Here is a 23,365-nt window from a genome sequence, read left to right on the forward strand (position 1 = left end):
CCAACCGATGACAGTACATGATACAGCCGGAGAGCCATCTGGAAATGGAAGCCTTCAAGAGAGCCTTCCCCTGATTGACAGGTCCAAAGTTCACAAAGAGTTGTGACGTCTTCCGAAAACACTTCGTGCGGTCCACGTAGAACTTCAGCGCTCTAGCCACATCCAGCGAGTGCAAAGTCCTCTCAGCCGGCGACGAAGGCGACGGGAAGAACACAGGCAACACCAAGGGTTCGTTGAGATGGAAGTCCGACGGTACCTTGGGCATGAAGGAGGGGTGCGTTCTGAGCACTACCCTCGTGTCGTGAAAAGTCAAGTACGGGGCCTTGCAGGAAAGGGCCTGGATCTATCCCACCCGTCGAGCGGAGGTGATGGCCACAAGAAACGCTGTTTCCCACGAAAGAAATTTCAACGGAGCCGAATGCAGAGGCTTGAACGGAGGTCCCATGAGCTTGGTCAGCACCACGTTGAGCTCCCACGCCGGCGCCGGAGCCTTCACCGGCGGGAACGATCTGAACAGTCCCTTCATGAACTCTTTCACCAGACGATGAGACCACAAGGACGTCCGCCCCGTGGTTCTGGTGTATCGGGAGATCGCAGCAAGATGAATCTTGATGGACGCGTGTGCCAGTCCAGCTTTGGCCAGCGTCAGCAGGTACGGCAGTACTTGGGGAGCCGTAATCCGTAGAGGGTTAATCTTCTGTGCGTGGCACCAGACAGAGAACCTCTTCCATTTGTGTCCGTAGCATTTAAGAGTCGAGGACGCCCTGGCCTTTGCAAGAACCTCTCTGCAGTCGGCCGGTATGTCGTATCCTCCAAACTCTAGCGCTGCAGGAGCCAGGCCTGCAAGTTCAGCGATTTCGGGTCGTGGTGGAGGATGGCGCCTCCTTCCCTGGAGAGTAGATCCGCGTCCACCGGCAGCTTGATTGGCGGGGACGCTGACAAGTCCAGAAGGTCCGGGAACCATATCTGCCTCGGCCACGCAGGTGCGAGGAGGATCATCCTGCACCGTGACCTCTTGAGCTGGTTGACGAGCCGGATTAGCAGTGGCAAAGGAGGGAACGCGTAGAGGAACAGGCCCTCCCAGGGGAACGAGAAAGCATCGCCCATGCTCCTCGCATGGGGAAACCTGCTGGCGAACCTCCGGCACTTGGAGTTCGTCGCCGTCGCGAACAGGTCGATCTGGGGTGTGCCCCACCGTCGGAAGAGGCGATCCACTAGATCCTGCCGTAGTTCCCACTCGTGGCACGAGCGCAGCTCCCTGCTGAGTGAGTCGGCGATGGTGTTTTTTATCCCTGCCAGATGAAACGGCACCAGAAACATCCTTTGGGCGACTGCCCAATGCCACAGGTCCTGCGCCTCCTTGGACAGTGCTGGGGACCTGGTTCCGCCCTGTTTCCTGATGTAAAACATGGTGGTGGTGTTGTCGGTGAAGATCCTCACCACCTTGCCCTTGAGGGACGGAAGGAAGGATCTGAGGGCCCAGAACACTGCACGGAGCTCCAGGACGTTGATATGGAGGGACTTCTCCGTCGGGAGCCAGAGGCCTCTCGCGTGCAGATTTTCGGTGTGCGCTCCCCACCCTTCCAGGGAGGCATCCGTGGTCACTGTCTCCTGGTGGTCTGGGGTCTGGAAGTCCATGCCTGCCGTCAGATGCGCGCGGGTGCCCCACCACCGGACCGCTCGGCGGAAACTCTCGTCGAGTGTGATCCTCTCCTCGAAGCCGCCCGTCGTTTGGATCCAGCACGCGTCCAGGAACTCCTGCAACGGGCGCATCCGGAGCCTGCACATGGGAATGAGGTAGATGCAAGAAGACATCATTCCGAGGAGGGACTTGATGGACCTCACCTTGGCCGCGTCGGAAACCAACATCCGCTGTACCTTGCCCAGGATGGACCTGGTCCTTTCCTCCGACGGGGAGGCCAGAAGGGACACTGTCGAGCTTCGCTCCCAGAAACAGTGCGTTTTGCGCGGGTATCAGGTGGGACTTGGCGTAGTTCACAGAGAATCCCAGGTCCGTGAGAAGTTGGACGGTCCTTGCCGTGTGCTCCACGGCGAGCTCCCTCATCTTGGCTCGGATGAGCCAGTCGTCCAGGTAGGGGTAGACGTGGATCCCCTCGCGGCGCAGTTGCGCCGCCACCGGTGCAAGGCACTTGGTAAATACCCTGGGTGCTGACCGTAGTCCGAAGGGGAGGGCTTTGAACTGGTAGTGACGCCCTTGGACCACAAACCTGAGGAATTTTCGGTGCCCCTTTAGGATGGGAATGTGGAAGTAGGCATCCTCCAAATCCAACGACGACAGGAAGTCTCCTTCCTCCAGCTGCCCCAGGACGTGCTGGAGGGTGACCATCCGGAACCTCTGCGCCTTGATGAACTTGTTCAGACGTCGCAGGTCTAGGATGGGGCGCCATCGTCCCGTCTTCTTCTTCACGAGGAAGTATCTCGAGTAAACTCCGGAGCCCCGAAGCCTCTTTGGGACGAGTTCGATGACGCCCTTCCTGAGCATCGCCTTTACCTCCAGGAGAAGCTGAGGGACGTGAAGCTCTTTCCTGGCCACGGGGGGGACGCGCGGGCACCTTCTTTGAAACTTGAGCGCGTGGCCCCGGGCTAAGGCGTCCAGCACCCAACGGTCGGTGGAGATGGACTCCCACACGCTGACGAAGCTCGCCAGCCGGCCTCCCACCGGGGTGCTTCGGTGGGGGCCCGACCCCACGGCCGGTTCAATCCTGTTTCGACGAGGCTTTGTCGCCTTGACCTCCTTGGCGACGACGGCGGGGTCCGCCAGACTTGCCTTGTCCTCTGTAGGCCTCCTGAGACGACGAGCGGGCCGATTGACGGTAGGTGGAGAAACCGCCGCCGGAACCTTTGGAGGCGCCCTTGCCTCCGCCGCTCCGAAAGGGCGTCCGTCGTTGCTGCAGAACCCCAAGGGCCCGGGCCGTTTCAGTGTCCGCTTTAATGGCCTGAAGGGAATCGTCCACTGTTTTCCCAAACAGGTTGTTCCCATCGAACGGCATGTCCAGGACTCTGGTCTGAACGTCTTGACGGAAGTCCGTAGCCTTGAGCCATCCACGCCGCCTAAGGCACACGCCGTTGCCCAACTGGCGAAACCCAGTGTCGGCGATGTCCGTCGCAATAGTGATGGCGTGGTCCGACGCCACCTCGCCTTCCTGTAGGATCTCCAGGGCATCCGCCCTCTTGTCGTCCGGTAGGAAGTCCAGCAGGGGAGCCAGTTTGTACCATAGCTCCCTGTCGTAGCGGGCCACGATAGCCAAGGCGTTGGCCGCTTTAATCGTCGTCGCTGCAGACGAGATGACCCTGCGTCCCATAGCGTCCAATTTCTTTCCCTCGCCGTCCGGTGGGGAAGTCGATGTGGAGGCCGCACCCCCCCCGCTTTCTTCCTGGCCGCCGCGGAGACGACGGAGTCCGGGGTAGGCTGCGCCCGGAGGCACAGGGGGGCCGCGTCCGGGACCCGGTACTTCTTCTCGTACCGGTCTCTTCTAGCTGGCGTCGTGGAAGGGTTCTTGAGGAGGGCGAGGCCCTCATCCCAAATGTCGTTCAGTAGAGGCACCGCGAGGACCGTCTTCCTCTTGGCCTCGCGCCGTTGATAAAGGAATCCTTCCTTTTTCTTCTCCTCAGGGCAGAGTTGGAAAAGCTCGGATGCCCTGGCGATCATGCAGTGGAACGATCCAATCTCGTCGGGCGGAGAAACCCTGGTGGGAGGTGATGACGGTAGATCCTCGTCGTATACCTCGTCGTCCGTACCCGTCGCTGCCGTGTCAGTCCCCGTATCATCCCCTCGGGTGGACGGGGAGGACTGGACGGGGCGCGACGGCTGAAAAGGAGGTGGAGGGTGAATCCTTCTTTTCTTGGGTGGGGGAGCACCAGAAGGTCCCGGCTCAGGATCCCCCGACGGGAGAGGTTCCTCCGTCGGCAACGGTAGTCTCGTCCTTATCTCTGAACATAAGGACTGTATAGCCAACAAAATGGCCGCCGAGTTGTCTTGCGGCACTGGCAGAGGGGAATCCGACGGGCGATCAGGAGCCCCGTCGGCACCCTCGACGATGTCGTCGTCACCTGCGTCGGGATCCATCCCGACGGGCCGGTCTTCTTCCACGCCAAGGCCGTGGCTTAAGACCTCAATCAGCTCTTCCTCTGAGGTTGAGGCCGAATCTACGACGACGCCCTGCCCCCCCTTTTTCTTCCCCGCCGGGGGTTTCACGGGGGTCCTATCGATGGGCACAAAAGAGGACTCCCTCCAAGGTGGCAGGGAGACTGAGCCCCGAGGTCGCCACCACTGGTGTAGCCTCCACAGGCTGAGCCAGGGCCGCTGCGACAGTATCGATAGAGGGCTTGGCCGGATGGATTAAGGCCTTCATCACCTTAGGTGCGCTCACCGCCTTATCCTTGAGGGGGGGGGACACTGCCTCGCTCCCCCTCCGATGGGGCCTTCGAGCTCGACCGGGGCCTCTCCAGGAGCTTCGCCGGGTGCTCGCCCTTCCTCTTACCCGACCCAGAGCGTTGGCTCGTGGCTGAAGGTGCCGGGGAGGGTGCGCCCTGCCTGGCGCCCGTAGAGCCCGACCGTTCGGCGCTCCCGGTGCCAGCGGACTCGCGGTGCTTGGCCTTGTGTTGGACCCCCGTCGCCGGGGCGTCCTCAAAGGTCTTAGATGACCGCTCGGATTTCTTCCTCTTCTTCTCGCCTGACGGGCTCTTCCCTTCCAGCCAGTTGGCGAGACGTTGGTGGCGGTCCTTCATGGTCCGCTCCGACATATTGCCGCAAAACACACAGTCCTTCTCCACGTGCGTCTTGTCCTCATGTAGGCAGTAGAGACAAAAGGAGTGTTCGTCCTCCTTAAAGACGTTCTGCAGCTGGCATCCAGGGCAGATCCTGAACAGCTTTCCGGGCGTCGAGCTTCCCTTCTCCTGGGCCATGTCCGGGCCTGAGAAACTTCTGGATTCCTCCAAAAGCATAGCTCGACGAGATCTTCACCCTTGAGGGGCGCAGACGAATCCGACACGGGTCCCCGTTGATCGGATGGAGAGTTGGTGGAGCATGAGGCTCTTTTGACCGAAAAAACAAAGTTTTTTGAGAAAAAATGTGAAAAAATAGCACTAACGCTCGAGAGCAATAGCACGAGGATCCCAACACATGAACGTGCGGTAAAAATCTGAAGATGGCTGCCAGAGGCGGTGCTTAGGTAGAGGGCAGTCATTGGCTGTGGTCAGTATGACGCAGAGACCAGTGATTGGTTATTACTACGAAAGACAGATCAGAAACGAAACTGATACTGGTTTTTTCTTTACCGAGGATTCCCAGCCTGACGACGGGGAATATTCATGAGCATGTGAATCCATGCCAGACCCCATGCTGGAGAACTTGTACAAACGTTCTCCCCTTTATTTTTTTCCTTTTGTATGAAGAATTCAATTTTGGCCATATGAAGAAGAGGAAAGTATCCACGAAATGCGTCGCCACATGAATTGGATTCCACCATTGTTTCAAATTTATTGTGACCTACCATTGCACTGCTTTGCTTCTTGAATTTGTAAATGTTTCTCCTTTTGAAATATTGTGTATTTGACACTTTAAATATAAACTTTTGCTATAAAAACACACAACTGAACTCTTTGGTTTATATGTTTTTTGTATTAATATGAGAAAACAGTAGTGGACTTAGTCCAAACATCATAAAGTGTGCAGGGGACGGGAGGGTTCCCTTGTTGAATCCTCATTCCAATTGTCTCTTGTTTGTAGGGGTCTTGTGCCATGGCCTCAGTTCCTCCCCCGCACCTAAAATTAATCTACAGCATCTCTTAAATGTATGTTTCATTGCCATTTAATTTGAGGTGTGCATCAATAATCAACCTTTTTCTGTGGGAAGCCATGAGCCACAAAAACCTTTTCTACGGCCACCACCACATGCTCGAAAGCCACCGACTCCACGAACTCCACTTCAGGGTACCTGGAGTATTTGTCTACAATCACCAGAAAATGGGTGCCCATTGTGGTGGATCCGAATGCCGCATGGACCACCTCCCAGGGATGGGTCCCCCGAGGCATCGCCTCAATGACCGGCTCCCGCTGCAGAGGGGACGCCGCCTGACACCAGACGCAGGCCTCCATGAAGTCGTCCACCTTTCGCTCCAGTTCCAGTAACCATACTTTCAGTCTCAACCTGGCCTTTGTCTTGGCGGCGCCTTGGTGTCCATGATGGTCAAGGTTGATGACGTCCTTCACCTTGGATTGAGGCACAACGATGCGTTCACCTTGGATTGAGGCACAACGATGCGATCGCCTCGGAGTAGCAGGCCAGACGCTGAGAATGACAGTTCCTCCCGGACCTTCCACAGCTGCTCTCCCCCGGTCTTTGCCTCCTGGGTGCACCCCGCCAGGGCCTCTAGCACCGACTTCCAGGAGCCCTGCTGCATGGATTGCCTCAAGATTTTGAAACGCTCATCTCCCGCTGTGGCTGCCTCGGCTCCTCCAGGGGCATTGCGTTTGGCGTGGCCGCCTCCACCACCATGCGGACATGTTCATCAGCCTCTTCAGCACATGTGTCCAGGTCTTCTCCTCCAGGCACCCCCGGGTTTCGAGAGAGATAGTCCGCTGCACTGTTCGCCCCCGGCCGATACACCAGGGTGACCCCGTATTCCAGGAAAGCGAGCCTCCACTGCTCAATCCTTGCCGGCGGCTTGGAAGATGACCCAGCCAGGATGGGAAGCAATGGCTTATGGTCCGTCACGACCGTCACCGGGCGCCCCAAGACATATAGCCTGAAGTGTCGGCAGCCCCAGAGCACCGCCAGCGTCTCGCGCTCAATCTGCGAATACCGCTGTTCAGTTTCCGACAGCGCCTTGCTGGCGTAGGCCACCGGGCGGACACCCCCATCACGATCAATCTGGGTCAGCACGGCGCCCAGGCCAAACGGGCTGGCGTCCACAATGATCTCCGACTGCAACCCAGGGTCAAACAACGCGATGGTGTCATCCGCTGCCAGCGCACCCTTGATGTCTTCGAACGCCGCCTGCTCCAACGGGCCCCAGTGCCAGGTGGTCTGTCTTCGTCAGAGATCTGAGCGGTTCCGACCTGGAGGCAAGATTCTGAATGAACTGTCTACAGTATGTGACCATACCTAGGAAGCTCCTCACATCGGACACCGATTCTGGCGGCTGTGCCTTTTTTATGTCCTGGACTTTCTTTGGGTCTGGTGACACCCCACCCTCTTTAAACACAAAGCCGAAGAATTCGATCGATGGTCGCAGGAACTCACATTTTTCCTTGTGGAGGGTGAGGCCCAGTGACTGCAGCCTCTGAAAAGTCTTCGCCAGCCGACGCAGGTGGTCCACCTCGGTCCTGGCAAACACCAGGATATCATCGCTGATATTCAGGACGCCCTCCAGATCTGCTAGGGCACCTCGGATGATATTTTGAAAAACTTCCGCCGCCGAGGACTCACCAAAGCTGAGTCTTTTGTAGCGATACAGCCCTCGGTGAGTGGTGAACGTGGTGATATACCTCGATTCGGGATGAAGGACCACCTGATGGTAGCCCGCCCGGAGGTCCAGCTTTGAGAAAAAGTGGGCGCCCTGCACCTCGACAATGATGTCAGTCGTCGGGGTGAGGTGCCTCTCCCTCTTAATGGCTTTGTTCGGCAGCCTCATGTTACAGATTCGGACGGCGTCTGGCTGCTTGGGTTTCCGTGCCACCACAATCAGGGACACCGAGGGAGTCGAACCCTCCACCTTCTCAATTATGTCCAGATTCACTAGTTTGTCCAGCTCTTTGTCCACATGCTCACGAAGGTGGAAGGGTACCCTGCGATGTTTCAGGGCGATGGGCTGCACAGATTCATCAATTTGCAACCTTACTGGGTCACCGGCCATCTGTCCAATCCCCTTGAATAAGGCGGCATACTTATCAAGCAGATCATTAATGTCCTCCAGGTAGACTGAGTATGCGAAGCCGACGATGCCGAGGGCCTCTGCCGCCGCACAGTTTAACAAGGTGTTTGTGCTTACCGGTGTCACATAAAATCGTGCAGCGATTTTGGAGCCCTCATGCTCCACCTTTGCCACAAACACACCGTCCAGTGGCATGGGTTCCAGACCCCCGAAGGCAAAGATGCAGGCTTTAGGTGTGCCCAGTTTGGGAGGCATGTCTATGGCGTCGTAATGTGCACAGGCCATCACGTTGACTGATGCTCCCGTGTCCACCAGGACCGGGACTGGTGAGCAATTGACCACCACACACCTTGGCTGTCTCCTGTTCTTGCCTTTCAGAACCCCCACACTGGAGACAAAGAAAATGCTCTCTTCCTCCTCTTCGTCTGCCTCCTCCACCTGGGCGTCCGCCTCACTCTGGTCCACCTGGGCAACATTCGACGGGCGACCCTGGCGAAGGAACCCGGACCGGGCCAGGCCTCTAGGCACCATCACAGGCATGGCCGCCTTACACACCCTCAAGAAGTGATCCGGCAACCCACACCTTCCACATGTCCTTCCAGCTGCCAGACATTCCGTTGGGTGGGGCAGATCATACCCACACTTTTGGCAGGACTCCCCCGATCTTCCAGCTCTATCCTGGGGCCCACCACCAGGTCTCCTGAAGCCTCTGCCACCACGCCACATGGCACACACCCTCGGTCTTGGAGCGCGACCCAGCCTCCATTTTAGCTGCCCGAGGCTCGGACACCTCATGGCACCGCCCCAGTTCCTGGATGCGCTAAAGCGTGATGCCTGGCTCCCTCAAGACCCGTCTTCTGAGCTTACCTGAGGAGCACGCCTGGATAAACATGGTTCTAATCATGTCGTCCGCATCGCTCCGCGCACAGGCCAGAGACAGGCGCCTTAGGCGTCCGTAGAAGGTGTCCAAAGTCTCATCCTCCTTTTGTTTTGCAGACATCACAAAGCGTTCGTAGTCCGTGTTGGCAAGGGGCAGAAAGTGTGCCTGAAGTGCGGTCTTGGCTTGATCATAGGATCCATCCCCTGGTGGAAGCGACTCAAAGACCTCCTGGACTGAAGGCCCTGCGGAGTACAGCATGGTCGCCAGCCTGCTGTCATCTGTCACTTGTGTGGCCCGAAAGTACATGTCCAGGTGGTCGACCCACCTCTTCCATCTGGGCCCCAAGCTGGAAGGCAGGCCCGAGATATCACACTCCGGGATGGGCTGCAGAGCCACATGGGCATGTACCTGGGCCATGGCAGGAGGTCCTGGTTGAGCAATCAGTACCACCACCGGCTGTACTGGGGGCAATGGGGCCTGGGATCCTGGTTGAGCAATCGGTACCACCACCAGCTGTGCAGAAGGTAGTGGGGCCTGGGCTCCTGCTTGAGCTGGGAGAGGTTGTTGCACCGCTGCTGGTTGTCCACCTCCCTGATCCTCGGAGTCACTCATGGGCTTGAGCGCGCAGGCATCCCCAGCGTGGAAGTTGGGGGCCGCAACTCAAACCTCCACCACCACAACACAGTCTCCCCACCTGCAGCGAAGCCACGGCCACCACGCCTGGTGATGATGAAGAGGATGATGAAGACACCAGACAGTATAGATGCCGCACTCCTCCCTGATGATGATGAGGATGAAGAAGAGCAGGATCAGCAGCCTGATGATGAAGAGGATGAAGAAGGCCCCAGCCTTCAGCTGTTCCAAAAATTGAAAGAAGGAACTGTGTGCTATGCAGGCCCAGCCATTGTAGCCCTCCTCCTTGCTTACACTCGACGTAGGAGACCCAAAATTTGAAAAACAAAAATCAAAAATTGGTCAAGGGCATGCAGGTATAACTGCCTGCTAGCAGTGTGTCCAAAAATTAGGCCTGGATGCCACTCACCGCCCAAACCGGAGCTCAGTGAAGTTCCACGACCTGAAGAACAAAATGGCCGCCAGCCACGTGGGTAATGCACAGCCTACGGCTCGAAGCGAAATGTCAGCACAATTCCGTTTCATGGAGAAAAATTATCGATTTTATCACCGCCGGGCCCAGGCATCATCTCCCCCACTCGTCGCCACTGTTGGGGGTGTGTCCCGACCCGCAGCGATACCCGTAAGCCCCTGAAACACGAAGAACACACACCACAGACGTCCTTCTAGCCCGGGCTTCCCGGTCGCACTGACGTGGCCGGGAACGCCCGGTTTATTTGTACTGCACGCGGCTGCGTGCAACGTCACGCTGCCGCGTGCGTGCCCCGTCATCAGGCAGCACCACAGTTGTAGTCCAAGTGCCTTTAATTAAATGCTCGCCCCGGTTTAGTAGAAAGAAAGCGCAGGGCTGGAAAAGCCGATTGCCGGGGACGGTGAATGCCGGCTTACCTTCTGCTGAGGCTGTGACAGAGGCTTCCCCTGCGAGGCTAAACATAGCAGCACCGCCAGCAAGAGTCCCAAAGCCACAAAGTGTGAGGCGTGCATCCTGGTCAGCAGCTACTGGGTACTGCCAAGAGCAGCAGGCAGGCAGCCAAAAACAATATAGCTTCACTTCTCCAACGCCTATTGGCAGGGTCTAAAGCAGAGGCCACATGCTGTGAAGCCAACGGGACACAGCCTACGGCGTTCGTTTATAGTATGAACTGGCGGAAGCACAGCACAGCCCCCACCCCCCCAAAAGAAATCAAGGACCTGCCTTTGCTTTGGCCATTTCCTCCCATTAGCATTGGCCAGTTGCCATGCCAACTTGAGAGACTGCTTTCGAACTCCCCTTTCTCTATAGTACTTACAGTACCACTGTTTTGGCATTAGGCAGCATTAGCGAGCCACCAAATACACAAAAACCAGAGGAGGAGCACCACTCCCAACTGCTTCGACCACTGTTCTGGGTGCTATTATTGACACCTTTTAATTCCATCTTAATACAACTTGTAATAATGAATCTAACCTTCAGAAACTGCATCAAAGCCTCTCCTAAATCATATCATACACACACTCTCCCTTCTGGATTGTTCAACCAAAACAGTTGCAAGAGTTCTATACAAAACGTTAAAAGACTGGCTTGTGAGGGGTACGAAATGTGAGGCGGACAACTGTGTGAAGATTTCTCAACAAATGACATTTTATTATAATATAATGTTGGATAAACTCCTCACTATCCCTACCCTGTTGAGGATTTCCCTGCCAAAAATAAACTAAAGGAAACACTCATAGAAAGGATATCTGTCACTCACACTTATACATATAACAAATAAACAAGGAAATGCATGGCTATTCCAAACAAACAATGATTGGATTTGTAACATCAACACTGTCTCTGTTTGTAACCTGGGCAATTTCCCTTGCCCAGGTTCAAACTTGATTCGGTTTCACAGTTCAAGAAAAGAACAAGGAAATCCTAATTTCAAATAATGTTCAACCACAGTGGGCTTCCACTTCAACTTGTCAATATTAAGTTCCAATTCAGTTTGATACAGCTTCAACTGATCAATAACATTTCCAACTCAGAAAATAGATGGCTCTTTCCCTTCCTTGAACAAATGCTCAGTTCATCAATAGCAACAATAATTGTCTTGGTCATGATTATTCGCCACAAATCTCTTTAGCACCACAGTCAACATAATTGCCTTCGTCAATACCTGCTTTAAGGACTTCAACTTCCACCTGGTTTACTCCCATGCCAGGCCCACTCCTCCAACAGTTGCCATCCAGTTATACTCCACTGCCCGAACAGCGTTTCACTAACAAATGCTTTTGGGGTTAATGTCACTTGACAAAAGTTTCACAACCACTTCAGAATATTCAACAATTTGCAGCTTCAAAACTCCCAACAACTCTTCAAGAAAAAAAAGATTAACATTGCCACTCTTTGATACTCTTCTGAAAATAATGCTCCTCTCCTTCTGGATCTCTTTTCCCAAAAGGGCAGCCTTTTTGCCACTCTTGATTCCCCACTACACGAGTAACCAATGACTGATAGGGAAAGGGTCTTATACTTCTATTCCATTGACTTAGACAATGTGAGTTTACACAAGCTTTCACCGCTCACGAATCGTCAAATAGCCCCTGTGTCGTTAGCAATGTATACTAAATTGTAACTGCCTTTGTTTTACTCACTCTTGGCTTGGGCAATGCTTCCAGGTGTTCACGTGTAACAATGCTGCCCTTTTAGATTGTTGGCGTTTACAGACTACAATTACAGTCTTTTGGCTTTCTGAAATGGAATTTTTTCTGCTTTTCATTACTTCAGTATTCAAGTTTACTTTGGGAATCCCTCTCGCTCGCGAGTGCTGCTTCTGCTCAGTTTCAGTAGCGCAGGATTCAAAAATGCTTTTTGAGCACTTTCATTCACAAGCGAGTGTTCCTCACTCGCCGGACTCCTGCCTTGCATATGCGAGTGGGAAGGTGTACTCCATGGTCACAAACAAGTGTTCTCTTCCTCTCGCTGATTGCAGGATTTCTCTTGCGACTTCTCACTACTCGGGGAAACCTCTTCTTGCAGTCTGCCGCCACCCGTGCCACCTGCAAATGGAGCCCTTGTTGCTCCAGAGGTTCTCTGGTGCATGCTAGCCACCAGAGACCTCAAGGTCTTCGGGCGCAGGCCAGCCACATCAGACAGCCTCTGCAATGGAAAGCTTCCTTTGGCTTCGCTTCATGCTGCCCGACCTCTGCACTTCAGGATTTGAGAGGCACAGACCCTCTCAGGCTCAGCAGTTTCTCTCTGCCATGCTATAGTCCCAATATCTTCCCTCACCTCCAGCTTCTGCTGCCAACCAAGCTGCTTCTGCTTCTTGCTGCTCTCCTTTCCTCTCACTCATAGCCTGCACCCGAGGGGGCTGTTTAAGCCTCTCAGTCTCCCTCAATGACAAAGTTGGGTTTTCTGATTTGTTTTACAATAAGCCATCAGAAGAGCGGGGCTTTGAGGAAAGATGAACAAGGGGGTTTCTTCCTATTCTTCCTATTATATCTATCCTATTATATCCTATTCTTCCTGACCTGCTCCCCCCATGTGATCTTCCTGCAGAACAACCCCAGATCAGTATCAGAAAGCGCCCGCTTTTCCCTGGTCACACGAGAAGGGTCCCGGGCCAGGTTTTCTTGGGTAATCATTGCTGATACATCATAGGCTACCACACAGTGGAATAAATGATGTACAACGCTGCTTTACAGAAATGTTGGGGGCTGAGATGCAGGGATTAAATAAACACTTATCTGCAAAGTAGGTCCATGGTTTCAATCATACCCTACATTTGAGCTATAAGGATTCATCATCTGCGTTCAATTTTATGGACAGGCACAAATCGTCGAGGCTGATGAAGAAAAGACATACCAAATATTTTAATTAACCCAGCCATTGATAATGTAGTGCAGGTAAGTTATGGCCAGCTGGGGGAACGAGCACTTACATTTAGCATAAAGCAGAGGGTTCGGTAAGGCTGTATCCTTGCAGTGCAGTGTTTGGCTGTGTGTCGCCTGCCTATGTTAATACATGCCATGATGCAGCACTTCTAGCTAAAACTCAGGTTGCACTTCATTTATTATGAATGAGTAGTAATACCAACAATTATGCAATTTGACTAATTGGGGATGAGGTATCAGTCTATTTATAACTTCACACATTAAACATCAGTGATGATTCATGACCCAAGTAACCGTAGCAATTTTTGGATTTGCCCTGGCGACGCTTGTTCAACCTATTGTGCCATTCTACAAATCTACAGGGCTACTGTGGCTGTGGACATTGTCCTGTGTGGGGCAGGTGGAAGGAGCAGAAAAACTAAAATTAGTTGAGAATGATTTTCTACAAAGCCTCCTTCCCTAGTGTGTCCACATATATATGATCTGGGCCTGCCCTAAATATATGCTTTGATTATGCTAAACCCATTTGCTCTGATTAGAGAGATAGCGAGGAGTAATATTATACAAAGTATTTCATGGTAGATGACTGAACAATTGCCCTGTTCTCTTTTCCTTATGCATCTGAAGAGAACTAAAGTGCCATGGGCAAAAAGATAAAAGAGGCAATACGATATTAATGTAATGAGTCTCTAGAAGGACATGAACTCATGGTGAAGGCATATGACATGCATTACTTACTGTAATAGCATTTCTGAGGATTGTATCTGCTTAGATTCACATGCTGTGCATATAGTCCGACATCTAGTGGTAATCGCAGAGTATTGCCTCTCTTTCGAGGATCGAAAGGGGACGTCGACATGAGTGTGACTAACATTATCCCTAGCGTGAACCCAAAATCCCTCACGCGTCGAGGTGCCTCTGATTGTGTTTTTTCTGCCATGAGGGAGTCTTATAGTCAGCGTGAGTGAGTACAGAAGAGAGGTGTAAGATGTCTATGTTCCTTCTACCCCATGCAGGAAGGAAGGGTGGGCGCATGTGAATCTAAGCAGATACAATCATCAGAAATGCTATTGTGTTAAGTAATGCATGTCTTCTGATGCTTGTTAATCTGCTTAGAGTCACATGCTGTGCATAGACCGGCGAGCACTACCCAGTGATGGTGGTGGGATGTGTGAAGGAACAGTAGCAAAGAGATGTTTTAGCACCGCTTGTCACACCTGAGAGTCACACCTAGAGTTTATAACTAGGCAGTAGTGTTGTGTATAGGTGTGTACAGAACTCCAGGTTGCTGCTTTGCAAATGGACTCAAGAGGAACATTTGCAATGAATGCTATGGAAACCCCTGTGCCCAGAGTAGAGTGCGCTCTAGGATTGAATGGCAGATCTCTCTTGGCAAGTGCATAGCACTGTGTGATGCAGTTTACGATACACTTTGAAATTGCTCATTTAGAGACAGGGTCCCCTTCTCTACCAGCTGCCACTGAAACAAAAAACTGGTTGGTCTTCCATAGTGGTCTTGTCTTTTTCAGGCAATAGATCACTGCTCTCCTCACATCAAGCATGTGGAGGCTTCTTTCCGCCACGTTAGTGGGGTTCTGGAAAAAGGTGGGTAGTTTTATTGATTGGTTCACATGGAACTTGGGCGAGTACGCAGGTCCACCTTATCCTTGTGAATCATGAAAAATGGGTCTTGAACTGAGAGGGCTTGCAGTTCACTAACTCTTATGTGATAGCCATCAAGAAAATAAGTGAGCGCTTTAAGGCTAACCTTTTGCATAGGTTCAAAGGGAGGCCCCGTTAGTCTATTAAGTACCACGTTCAGGTCCCACCGGTGAGCTCGGTTGGCAATAGGGGGATGAAGTCTTAACCCCTTCCATAAATGCTTTGATTACAGGAATCTTCCACCTTGACACATTTTCCTAACCATGTTATCCAGAGACCGTTCCTCCTGGAGCAGTTCTGCGGGTACCTGGAGGCGTAATCTGGGCATTGTGCGTTCTCCAGAGTTGCGGAAAAGTCGGTCTCTGGGAACCCCCAATCTGCGAAGACGTTGAGAACAATGTCTTTGTGTAGTCGCCACTCGTACTCTACGGGTACTGGGAAGTCTCTGCTGAGAACATCCGCCAGAAGATTGAGTTCCCCTGGAACGTGTTGTGACAGGAGGAACATCTTGTGTTTGGGAGCCCATTTCCATATGTTCTTGGACAGTTTGGATAGCCCTGGAGAGCAAATGCCCCCTTGCTTGTTCAGGTAATACATGGCCGTGGTACTGTCCGTGAGGACTAGCATTGTCTTCACCTGGAGGTCTGTTTGGAATGCCTTCAGGGCCTTGAACACTGCTAGAAGTTCCAACAGGTTTATGTGGTTGCTTGCGTCTGATGAAGGAGGTGAGCTCGCCACCCCATCAGAGAAGAGTCTGGTGAGAGTGGCTTCTACTGCAGGGGTGAAGAAGGCCTTCCCCTGCAAGAGGTTTTCCCTTGATCAACACTGCAGAGACTGAACGAGGGCTGCCAAGACGACCACTCGAGAGGATAGCACATGGGCAACATGCTCGCCTTGGAAGCAAGACACAGCAACATAGGTTTGAACCCCGGGTCCGTGCTTAGAAACCTCTGGGTATTAAGCACATTATAAATAACCTATCATATCACTAGATCGTCCCATTGTCCACTGGCCTGACACCATTGGCTCGGGAGCCACTCCTGCATGGGGCGCAGACAGGCATGAGGAACTAGGTGGATACAGGAAGCCATCATCCCTAACAGTCGCATGGCCTTGCGTACGGTCGCCTCGTGACTGGCTACATAGTGAGGGATCTGGAACAGCACGTTTTGAACCCTCTTGTTGGTGGGAAAGACAAGGCCACCTCTGGTTCGAATTAGAGCCCCCAGAAACTGTTTGACGTGGCTGGGGTCTAAACTGGATTTCTTCTCGTTGATCGAGAAGCCTGGACTGAATAGTAGATCTATCGTCTTCTGGGTGTTTGTAAGGCATGTCCAGTACGAATCCCCCGTTATGAGCCAGTCGTCGAGGTAAGGGCAGTCTGGGATGGGCTGCCTGCGTAGGTGAGCAGCTACTACCGCCAGTACCTTCGTGAACACTCCGGGAGCCGAGGCAATGCCGAAGGGAAAACTCTTGAAATGATAGGGTGTCTCCTCCATCATGTTCAAGGTACTTGAAATATGAATGTATGCATCTTTTATATCCAGTGTTGCCATGTAATCCCCCTGCACCAGCAGCGGGATTACTTCCAGCAGTATTGTCATTCTGAACTTTTGTGGTTTGACATATTTGTTCACTGGGAACAGGTCTAAAACAGAGCGCATGGTGAGACCCTTTTTGGGTACAAGGAAGTACACGGAATAAATACCCTTGTTTACCTGATGACTAGGGACGGCTTCTAGGGCGCCCTTTTCCTGAAGGATCTGCACCTCTCCCAGCAAAATTTGCAGGTGTGCGGAGGATAGTCTTCTGCTCTTTGGATGATGGTATCGAGGTGGCCAGTGGAAGTCAATACAATAACTGCGGGTGACGGTCTTGAGCACCCACTGGTCTGAAGTGATCCCCCTCCCATGCTTGAAGGAATGATGACAGCCGACCCCCGACTGGGGAGGGATGGGAGGGGACCCAGACTGTCGAGTCACTTTGGTGCGGTGGCCGGGGAGCCTCTTGTGGTGGAGTTTCTGTCCCTACCCTTGCCTCTGTGCTGTACCCTTTGTTGATACTGACTGGTACCAGTTGAACCCTGTCCGGAGGACCATGCTATACCCCATGAGCTGTATTGTCCGTATGGAGCTCTGAAGACTGACTGCCCCCGAAAGGAACAGCGAGAGTTTGACCCTCCCCGCTGTTGAAAAGGCTTGGCTGTTATTTGGTTGAGTGACTAACATCTCATGCTCTTCTTAGCTGTTTCCAAGGCGTCATGCACCACCTTACCAAACAAATTAGACTCCTCTACTCAAGGAGGCCTGGGTCTCTGGCTTAAAACCTCAATTTTTAAGCCAAGTGTGCCTCTTGAGAAGAGTATCATGTGCAAGAGTGCATCCCACCGTCTCTGGAGCATCTAGCTTAAGTATATTGTGCGTCACCTGCTTACACTCTCGCACTGGTTCAGGGACCTCTTGGAGGCCTTTTTGAAGCAGGTTCCACTGCACATCACTATAACTCACGAGAAGAGTAGTATTGTTCAGTATTCTGGTGGTGTATGCTGCTGACGTGGTGACACGCTTGCCAAGGGCGTAGAACTTTTTGCAATCCTTGTCGGGGAGGGCGGGGGGGGGGCTCTGCAGTAGATCGCCGCACCCCAGCACTCTTACTGGTGGTGGTGGTGACAACCAGGGAGTCTGGCGTGGCATGCCCCCGAATATACAATGTGTCTGATGGAGAGGGGCGAAACTGTTTCTCAACCCGAGGGTTGTGGAAGGTGGAAAGTGCTTCTTGATGGACTTAAGCAGGGGAATAGCCTGACTTGTGAGAAGTTTCTCCTTTAGGATGTCCTATACAAAATCAGATTCCTGAACAGCCTTCTGATTGGCTATCTGCAAGTGGTCCGCGGCCCTTTTCAGGGTGGCATTGAAAGCCATCTGTTCGTCAATAGGCAACGGCTGTCCCTGTTGAGGAGAGGAGGGAGGGTCCAGGAAAATGACGTCTGGGTCAGGAGTTGGAGTGGGCGAGAGACAAGGTGCTTCACCTGCTGGCTGATCTGGTCAGCATTCTGGGCACTGGTCCGTTTCATCCTGCCCAAAAGGATTGTCCCCATGACTATAGGGATCCTCATATGTCTCCTCTGGGTCTGAAAACTCAAATACTTCCTCCTGGTGAGTTGGAGTTTGGGTTGTAAGCTTCTGCAGCTTTGGCAAAATGGGGCACGAATCCTCCTCCCTAGGTCATTTAGGCGTAATTAACCTTTCAGAAAAGTCTATAAACAGTGACATCTTGTCCATATCATTTTCGACTCTCTCTCTGGTCCACAGATATGAGGCAGAAATGTCTGCAAAGGCTCTCTGGGGGGGGGGGGTTTATCAGATAAAGCGCTAGAGAGGGGCTGGGGCCCTACTGTGTACTCCTCTTGACGAGAGGGGAAGCCTTTAAGTCGTTCTGCCGCCAAAACTATAGCCGCGAGACTCTCTTCGGCAGCTGTACGAGGGATTTCGACATGCCTACAGGCGTCGTTGCGGTTATCTCCAATGCCAAAACCTTTGGAGCCGACACGCTCTTAGGCAGAGTGTCAGTACTCATGTGTGCTTTAGAGGGGATGCCCTTGTGTGAAGAATGCCCGGACGCATGCCGAGAAGATGGATGCGGGAAGGGCCGTGATGTATGGTAGGCACGGAGGAAGATTTCGATGTGCCTGTTGGTGTCTGATGCTTCCTCAAGGTATCCGTTGAGAAAGATTGGGCAGTTGTGTGTTTATCCTTTGGTGGTGCATGTATTCCCCTGTCGCCGAGGTGTGATATCCCCATAGCAATACCGGCGGCCTGCCCGTCGGGGCTGGGCACCTGGGAACTGGACGATTCTGTCGAAAGGTCTACGGCCCCACATCGGATCTGTGGCTACCGCTTGAGTCCTCGTCACTCGAAGCAACGGCGCCAACAGGAGAAGAGACTTCCTGCTTCGGCCTGCATAGCGTAGGCCACCCACTGGTTTGTCTGTCGATCTTTTAACATCTTAGGACGAAAAAGTTTACAGGACTTAAAGGATTGCTCGTCGTTGTCACGAGGTAAGCACCTATTGCACTTGCAATTGGTGTCCTTCCAGGGGTATTTTCCGTTGCAAGACAGAAAAAACTTAAATGGAGTCCTCTCCTTAGCAGAGGGGAAAAGGCGGTAGCCAGACCAGAAAAGGAAAGAAGCGGAAGAGGAAATGCATTCTCAGTTAAAATAATCAACCCAAGGCCTCACTCTCCCTACTGTAAGGGCCTGGACAGAGGGCCGAGGCCACGCGTTCGACAGACGTCGATCGCTGCACCAGTCGCTGGAACAGCAGTTGGATGTCGTCGGCGTAGAGATCCACAAAATGGTCAAAGAGAAGTCAAAGACTAAACGACCATCGGTCGTGGGACAACGAATAATTATTTGCAATATAAACTCTGATGAGCTCTGCATAAGGCGACCAACTAGTTGGGTGGAAATAAACAATCTGAGGGACCTCGACGCGTGAAGGATTTTGGGCACACTATACGTCACGTTAGGGATAGTGTAACAGTCACGCCCATGTGGACGTCCCTTTTCGATCCTCGAAAGAAAGATGCAATACTCCACGACTACCACTAGATGTCAGACTATATGCACAGCATGTGATTCTAAGCAGATTAACAAGCATCAGAATCCCTTTTTTCACCATTGGCTTTCCAAAATGAATATTTATTATGCATTAACAATTAAAGCAGACCCCTAGGTCTACAGTGCCTTTGCAGACAATGGATAAATATTGATTAACATGGTCTGTGCCTTGATTCAAATACTTAACTGGGAGGAGGGGGGGTCCAAAAGTGTAAACCCACATTGTTCTTTTTGTCATTGTTATTATGACCCGATCAGCTGACCTTCACCATTGCTCATGTGTATATGGTGCCTTCAGAACAACGAGAGGTCTTACAGAGGATCTATTTTTATGTCACTATAGTGCTATAAGAAATGGTTTGTTTATGGGTTTCATTTGAGGATTCTTAAACTGCATATTTTTGATAGTCTGCCCTTTATTTTGTATGCAGTCTGCATGAGCAATAACTGCTTTAGATGTAAATGCACCGTTTATGGTTTTAGGTATCAGAAATAAAATGAGTACCGATGGAATAAAGGTAAAGCTCAAGTTTCCTCTCTACAGATTTTGTGTTCCTCCGAATGCTGCCTGCGAAATAATAAACACTTCTCTCATTTGTGCTTGTTGTTGCACTGTGATCACACAATCTCAGTCACCACTATTCTTTTCCAAATTGGATAGATTAGACAACAAAAAACATCAAGTTTCCACTTTTAGCTTTGGCTTTGGGCATCCAGCTGGTGCTGCATGGCACTTAAACTAAAAAAAAGGGCAAAAACACTTTAAAAATACGCTGTCGTATGTGACTAGGTCAATTCCTCAATCTTGTCATCGGGGGTAAACACCCCTTTTCATATCCATGGGAGGTGAACAGGGGATTGCGTACCCAGCCCCAAGGCTAGGGGAAAATCAAATAAAGCAGGGTCAATCCCGGCACCCCCTCACCCACCGTTCCAGCAAGCTTTTGTGCAGAACCAGGTCTCCAACCTTGTCTATGAATGCATATACTCGCCACTGTTCTTTTGCCTTTCCAGACGTGGCCCCCAAAAGAAAAGAGAACCCAACAATAACAGAGCAGCAGGGAAAATAAGCAGAAAAGGTCCTTGCAGTCTTATTTTCCAGCTAGGAAAATAAGGGAAGATACCTGCACGAACCAAGCTCCAGTACTGCAGGGACCTAATAATTGTCACGGATCGCTGAGTGAGAGTCATAGACTGCAGCCGCACAGCGAATTGAACCGGCAGAGCCCGCCGGTAGGCCCTCAACAAAGAACAATCCATGAGACCACCATGAACTTGAAAGGGGAAGGTTCCCCGGATTTACCCAAAGTCTTTTTGCACAAACATGTGCCCAGAGAGGTAAAGAAAGGTGATTGGATAGGTTGAGGAAAAGTGGCCCTCCCTCCCCAGGGAAGGGATATATAAACAGGGTACAGGAAGCAGGCAGTGTGGGCTTATCGGGTGAGGTTAGAGGAGGGGGTTGATGGCAACCAAGAGACCAGCAGGAAGAAGGCAGATGAGCCAGATTGTGAAGAAGAGTTTTGGAGCAGATGAGGCATTGGCTTAGGAGTGATAGGTGTTCTGCAGTGCAAGCAGGTGTTTGTGAGACATGTGTAGAGTGGACAGTGTAAGGAGTGACTGCGAGAAGACTGATAAGTGTCAGGAGGTGATGTAGTAATGTGGGAGGAGCAGCAGTGTGGGAGTAGTAGTGTGGAAGGAGTGGTAGTGTGGAACGAGGAATAGTAGTAGTGTGGAACGAGGAGTAGTGCGGGAGAAGTAGTGGTGTGTGTTAGGGGAGTTTCCCTAAAGTCCACCTGGAGGCAAGTCTCTATATAACTATCCCTTGGTGTACATGTTCCCAACTGAGTCTGTACTATCCAGAGGATTGGTAGAATGGCAGAGCAGCCAGGCACATCTTAGGAGGAGGATGTGAGCTTTAGGTAAGAACACTGAAGTCAGTCAATACATTAGCCCAAAGAAATTTATTGAAGTTATAGTAAAATATACATTTATTTTATATACACAAGGCAAGGTAAGTAAATACTATTTTAGACTAACCAACACATAATAGAAAACAATAGCAACACTTTTTCAGGTGACTACTTAAATAGTAGTGGCTCGCGCCCACAATTGTTATAGAAATGACAGCAATGACAGCTCCACTGTTTAAATAGTAATGGCTTGCACCAACAAGTTATAATAACATTTAGTTATGAAGTCACTCAGACAAGTGTCTGTTGGAAGGAAAAAGGGTTATTCAACTCGAATACCAGCAATGTATACTTTATTAAGGCTTTAAGGATTCTAGCACTTCAGCAGTACATTCCCGAACTAGGCTCCGAGTTCTCCAAAGTCAGTTTAGGAGGGATGCAAAGTCATACAACTGTAGAAAAGGCAAAGATTCCTCAGGATGCTTAGATACTTTTAAGAGAAATGCTGTAGTGGAATAAAGAGTTAGTAGGGACCTTGTAAAGGAGACTATCACTGCACAAGCTGTCAGGCTTGGGCAAAGGATATGGGTAAACACCCAGACACCTCGGATCGCACTCCAGTTGCATTGCAGCGATCATTCGGCTTGAGGCAAGTACTACCTTTAGGCCCACAGTACCTTGAGTGATTTGAGGAAAATGCAGCAGCCTTCTTTCCTGTACAGCAGTGCCGGATCCGGTCTCCAGATTCCTTGGACTGGTGACGAAAGGTGGGACTCTAGAAGGTATGTTACTGCAGCAGTCATGTGAAAGGACCCTCAGCAAGGCCTTCTTCAATCTCCAACATCGATCTGTGGTCTAGGCAACTTTTTATCAGCTCCAACAGTGAACGGTTACCACCCGGTCGATCTAACTCGATTCAGCAGTCCTACACTTGGGTGAAAGGACTTGGAGGAGTGGGCTTATTTCTCTGGAGGTCCAACTGGTTCTGGGAGGATTCATCCACACAAAGACATTGCACTGCAAATGGGTCAGAGGCCCACGGTTTGCAGCCCTGGAAGGTCACAGCACCACGGGGGATGGCTCGATCTGCTGTTCGTTCGTCTTAGGGCTGTTTGGTCCCATGGGCCAAAGAGAAGGAGGAGTCCTCTTTGAAGCTCCTCTGTCGATGAGAAAACAGGGTAAGCACAACAGTGGTCGCTTCATGGTTACTGGAAGTGTCTTGCAGGTGTCTCTGGTCGTCTTCAACTTCGGATCTTCGGTTGCAGTGTTCGGCTTGCCTTCTGCCTCAGGAACCTCATCTTTTATTTGGATTTCCCACTCACTCCTCTGCAAAGTCTCACTGCAGTTCACAGAATGGGAGGGTGGCTGTCCAGTGGGAACTGGTTCCATTCAGGCACTCTGGCAGACAAAGGACAGGGGATTGGTAAACTACTCCCCTGCTAACCGCATTCACAGGTTCACTGGAGCTTAGGCGGGGTCGCAAAGGGTTCCTGCCAAAAGCAAAACTCTTACTCAGACCTACCCCTCCCAGAATGGTAGAATAAGGGCTAACAAAGAACACCACACAAGAAATGTCAAAAAAAGAAAGGAGCCACCATTTTAGAACATATTTATTTATTATTTACTTGAATTTGTAAAACGCCCACTGCCCTCAGGCATCGTGGCGCTGTTAAGAATGCTTTCTTAGTTACATAAGTGCAGTTAGAAGGCATACATACATACATAGATGATAGCTTCTGACAATTACAGTAAGAGCATAACAGAGATTACGTAGATTGGTGGGCAAGTATATGGTGCCAGCCACATCTTACATGGCGGCAGCTACATAAAGTTGCAAGGTCAGCTTCGGTGGGCAAGAGCATGGTGGAAGCCACATGTTGCATGGCGGCAGCTACAAACAGTTGCAG

At 51.6% G+C, this 23,365-nt stretch overlaps 1 protein-coding gene across 1 annotated transcript in view; it reads right to left on the reverse strand.

Moving 5' to 3' along the window:
* GAN (gigaxonin) overlaps positions 1-23,365 on the reverse strand; it is a 654,734-nt gene that overhangs the window by 224,222 nt on the left and 407,147 nt on the right. The window lies entirely within an intron of this gene.

Source organism: Ambystoma mexicanum, chromosome 1p, assembly GCF_040938575.1.
Source record: "Ambystoma mexicanum isolate Mex_15411 chromosome 1p, UKY_AmexF1_1, whole genome shotgun sequence".
NCBI classification, from domain to species: domain Eukaryota; kingdom Metazoa; phylum Chordata; class Amphibia; order Caudata; family Ambystomatidae; genus Ambystoma; species Ambystoma mexicanum.